At 48.9% G+C, this 5,037-nt stretch overlaps 1 pseudogene; it reads right to left on the bottom strand.

The window, feature by feature from the left end:
* Positions 1 to 294: 294 nt before the first annotated feature.
* Positions 295 to 4,758, bottom strand: LOC112873037 (annotated as a pseudogene).
* Positions 4,759 to 5,037: the final 279 nt, after the last annotated feature.

Raw genomic sequence — 5,037 nt, 5'->3', positions numbered from 1 at the left:
TGGCATGCTTGCATAAGTGAGTGGCAGAACACAATCATCGCCTCGTGACATATGCGTCATTATGTTATCTATTGTAGTACTAAAAAAATGTACTGATGCGACGTACAGGATATGGTAAAGATATGAACACCTCCAAATATTTGAAATGGGAACCTTGATGAACATGCTTTACAAGCTCGCAGTCTTTATTATTCATCACCTGAAGGTTACAGCAAACAGTTTATGGAAAAACAGGCCTGCAGTGCAACTCCCTTTCAGAAGAGGCGACAGGTAAACAGTAAAAGCTTCACTCCTTCATGCCCGGCGCCGCGTTTGGCGACACAGCAGCCAAAACTCGTCCTGCTCTAGCGCTGCCATGTGCTCCGGCAACATCAACACCTGCACATCGAAGCTGCCGTCCCGCCCGGGATACAGCGACGCCTTCCCGTCCATCCCGTCCATCTAGTTGGCCATGCAGCTGCGAAGCCGCTAGCGCCTTCCCCCACCCGAAGTCGCAGCCGTACATGTTGAACCGCGGCGATCTCCCCATAAGCACGCCGTTCGTGGAGAACGACCCCGCTATGTACAGCACCGGAGTCGCGGTCCACGGCACCGCTCGAGCCCGTATGCTCGCGTCGGTGTGCGCCGCCACCGCCTGCCCCACCGCCAGCCACCCGTGCCTGCGTGCCAGCACCCAGCAGCAACGACGCGAGCACCACCTCCATCCTGATGGTGCTGACGCAGTTACCGAAGTACTCAGCCGGAAGCGGCGGGTGGGGCCGCCCGCAGCTGTCGACAGCCGCGTAACACACGATCTCCTGGTCCGGCGCCAGGCGTCGAGCGCGGGTGAAGCACCTCCACACAAGGGAGGTCAGCTCCTGGAACCTCATCAAGAAGGCACAACCGCCGGCTATGTCCCCAGCCGCCTGGAGCTCCGTCCTGCAGCGCCCGCTCCTTGAGCGCCGCCAGGGACTCCGCGGAGAAGTGAGCATCCGCTCGCGCATTGGCAATGGGGGCGTCTGTGCCTTGATAAGCACCAATGGGTCCGCGTCCGGGACCATGAACGCCGCCGCCGCAGCGCCGTCGGTGACCACGGCTCGAAAACCAATGCCAGGGACGTCAGTGCAAAGGGTACTTCCGGTGGTGCGAGCGTGGTGCGCGCGAGCTTGGCCCACGCATTGAGGAAGTTCCAGAACGCGGTGCCATGCCATCACAGAGCGCATGGTTGCATGCGAACCCGACTAAGACTCCGTCGACGAGCTCGGTGACCTGGACGATGAACAGCGGGAGCTCGTGGCCGTTGTAGTTGACGGCATTGTTAAAGTGGGAAGAAAGCCTAGACATGCGTGGGATATCGTTGTTGGGAGGTATATATCACATCCGCGATGGTGACGCCGTCTGCGTCGACGTGGAGGACGTCGACGCCCTGGCCGCCACAGTCGATGGAGACTGTTGACGCGAAAATGCACTGCGCCAAATACCAAGCACCGAACGTGCAGCACGCAGCAGCGCACCTCGCAGTATCTCTGCGCAAACCGGTCAGACTAGTATGGTGGATCGATGACACCGGTCTCGTCGGGCGGCCCGACGAGGATCCAACGAAAGCCTGCCTTAGAGGGATCCCGTCATGGCAGGCGCATCTTGGATTGCTCTAGGGTCGACTGGCCATCTAAAAGATCCTCAAACGCAATAGAGACGAAGGAAAAATAGTAGATTGGGGATGGGATGCCTCCGGTCTATCCAAAAGGGCCTCCTCTTCGCGCAGCCACGGCTCCCCACTTCCGAGCTCGTACGAAACGAAGCACGGTCCTGTGTTTTGGACATCCCTTTGGTCGCTCGTATACATCTTCCTCCGCTGATTTTTTCACCATCTTGAAGTTTGCTAACCCCTTTGCACTACCAACCAATAGCTCCGCTTTGGTGTGACGCAACAACTGGCTCAGAAAATCACCATCATCAAGTTCGTCGTCACTACTATCATCACTACCACCATCAATGGCTCCTCATCAAAACAATCACCATGGCATCCCACCAACACCATCATCATCGCCGCACCCTCATCAAAATTATTATAAGCATCAAACAATCTATCAAACTAGACGTCTTCTATGATTTCATCGAGCAGATTCTCCATCGGAGGGGATGATTTCTCACCATGATAGATCCAGAACATGTAGTTCTCAACAAAACCACCCACCAACATATGCAATCTGATTGCAGTTGCGTCGCTGAATACTCTCATATTCTTGCAGGCTTTGCATGGGCAACGTATCCTCTCTGTCTTTGCAGTTGTCGTGTGGTTTTCTACAGCTCGAATAAATTTATTAGGTTCTTCAAATAGGAGTCCATCCTTCATGCTTTGTACATCTATATCCTATCCATTTCTAAACAGCAACAAATAATTCAAATGGATTAAAACAATCCCTTCAATAATTTTGTAAATAATTCAAATGGATTAAAACAATCCCTTCAATAATTTTGTAAAGAACTGGTGTATATATATGTGTGTGTAGATATTAGAAAAACTCAATTTAACATGTATAACTAAAAAAATCAAAACCTAGCATATTCTTGTCCCACTAAATCTTGGGAAAAAACTATCATGCATGCGTAAATACAGAAAACAAATCAAATCTTCTTCTCTCTCCTCCATAGATCTAGAAAATTCTTCATTCAGCTAAAACATAAAGATTGAGTCCAAATAATTACATTATGTTGTTCTCCTACTTAAATAACCTAACTTCATCCAAAAGTTGAGATAAATTGAGCTCCAAATAGCAAATCCACAGCATGGAGATCTAGATCATGCTAGAGGCAAAAAGCTTCATTTGAGCCTTAAAACTATGCAAAAGTTTAAAAAAGACATGTGATTAGCATCAACTTACCTTCTATAGCCTCCAACTCCAAGGAAATAAAGTTTATAACCTTCCCTCACCTTCCTTTTTTTTTGGATTTTCGGGCAGCACCTCCGCCGACCAAACACTGTGCTGTTGGGAGGAGGAAGAAGGGTGGTTGCTACATTTTATTGGGCATTTTCAGGGATGGATGAATTGCTACAATAACCCACTTATTTTGTAGGAGCGGGGTACCTTTTGGGTTGCCCCCGGAGAAAATGGAGGCTCCTAAAGATCGTTTTTTGGTAGTGTGATATGCTACAACAATGAAGGTGAATGGTGATGCCTATGTCAAAGAGCCTGTTCTAGGTCGAAACTAATCAGTATTATAACTTACAACTAACTTACCCTATGCAGGCTGAAATGATCAATGTCTAAATTTTTATCTTTGGATATATACAAGAATAGATTCAAGAAGTTTTGAATTGCATGAATACAAGATATTATATTTATGAAGATATTACAGTTATCAAATTGTCCTTTCCAGCCGTACAAACATGTACTCTTCACTACTATATAGTTCTCTCTCCGGAATCATATTGTTATGTGAATGTACTATCACATGAAATCATGAATGAAGTACTACGGTTGTTTGCTTCACACAATCCCGGTAACTTCTCCACATACCACTATTTCTGAGCAATTTTTCTCTAGAACAAACATCCAGGCCACCTCCGAAAATCATTAATAAGATACTCCTCTCTTTCATTTGAGAAAGTTTGTTTATCTTCTCTCACAATATCATATTTAGAGCTTCCAATAAATATTTTCTTTTGTTTTTATGAAAATATTTTCCTTTGTTAATCGATAAATTTTGTTGTATTAAGAGTATCTCCAAGAGTGCTCAGAAAACACTCCTACTAATAACTTATGGGTAAAAATTGAAAATCAACGCTCCAACAGTGGTTCAATCCTTTGCCCACTATTTTGGCTCACCAAAAAAAGATGCTCTACTAGCCCAGATATGCGCCAATGCTGGTTCGCTCCCAATCCCAAAATTTACACGCGATGCCTGCTATTTCTCGCTTCCCGCGCGCCTCCCCGCACGTTTTCCATCACAGTCGCGCCATTTTTCTACAGGCGCGCTTCGTCATCCTACCAATCCAACCACTGCCGCGCTCCATCCCACCTTCCAGGGCGTGTTGGGTAACTAGCGCCGCTATCTACTGCTGCCACGACCCTTGTCCCCGTCCAAATCACAACCCTCTGTCCCCGTCCAAGTCGCAGGATCTTCAGAAACAACGGCGCAGGTTCCCATCCGTCCGGTGCCGGATCCACTCCGTCCACAGCGGCGATTCCCATCCGCCCAACAACGCTCTGCTTTGATTTGCTCCCCTCCTATAAACTTCCATTATTTGCTTCGATTTGCATCCAGGTACTGAACTTCAGGTCCTCCAGATACTGAACTTTGATTTGCATCTCGTGAGCTTTTGTTGTTTCAACAAATTTGTCAAGTATGCCTTACTAGTGTTAAACTAGGATATGCACTGACTGCATGATTTTATTTTTCTGTTTATCTGTCTCTACTCTCTATCTTCTCTATCTCTTCTTCTCTACCCATAAATCCATCTAACTTTTCTTTTCTACGTTCACTGCAACATTTGTCCCCAGCAGAGATGCGTTCTTCTACATCCACACCCATCAGTGCACCCAGGAATCCAACCCAATTTGATTCAACCGTCCAGATCTTCTCTCATCCCTTCTCTCCCCACCTCCGTTGCGATTTCCAAGAATGGAACCGGCTCTACTTCTCAAGAATGGAACCGGCTTTTCACCTCCCTTGCCTCTTCATCTTCCTCGTTCATCAATGCTTGCCCGTAATCCGGTCATCTGATCACCCTTGGAGATCGCGTACCACGGCCCGGCCGCCGGTGTCCACAAGCATCGCTGCCGGCGTCGTGGCCAGGACGCCGTGACGGGGCGTTGTCTCCGGTGCCAAGGTACACCCCCCGCCCACCACCGTGGCTCCGACGCTGTCGTCGCGGCCGCGGCCGGGCTCCACGTCCAGAAATGCTATCCCCGCCGTTAACGGTGGCGTCACCACGGCCGGCGTCCAAGTCCGGCGACGCTGCCGCCGCCGGCGACGTCCATGTCGAACACGCTCACATCTTGCAAGGGGCAGAGTAGAGTGGATCGGAGAAGGGAGTCTTCACTTCCACAAGAT

This window comes from Panicum hallii, chromosome 9 (genome assembly GCF_002211085.1).
Source record: "Panicum hallii strain FIL2 chromosome 9, PHallii_v3.1, whole genome shotgun sequence".
NCBI classification, from domain to species: domain Eukaryota; kingdom Viridiplantae; phylum Streptophyta; class Magnoliopsida; order Poales; family Poaceae; genus Panicum; species Panicum hallii.
The sequence above is the reverse complement of the archived record's forward strand: the minus strand, read 5'-3'. Positions and strand labels throughout refer to the sequence as shown.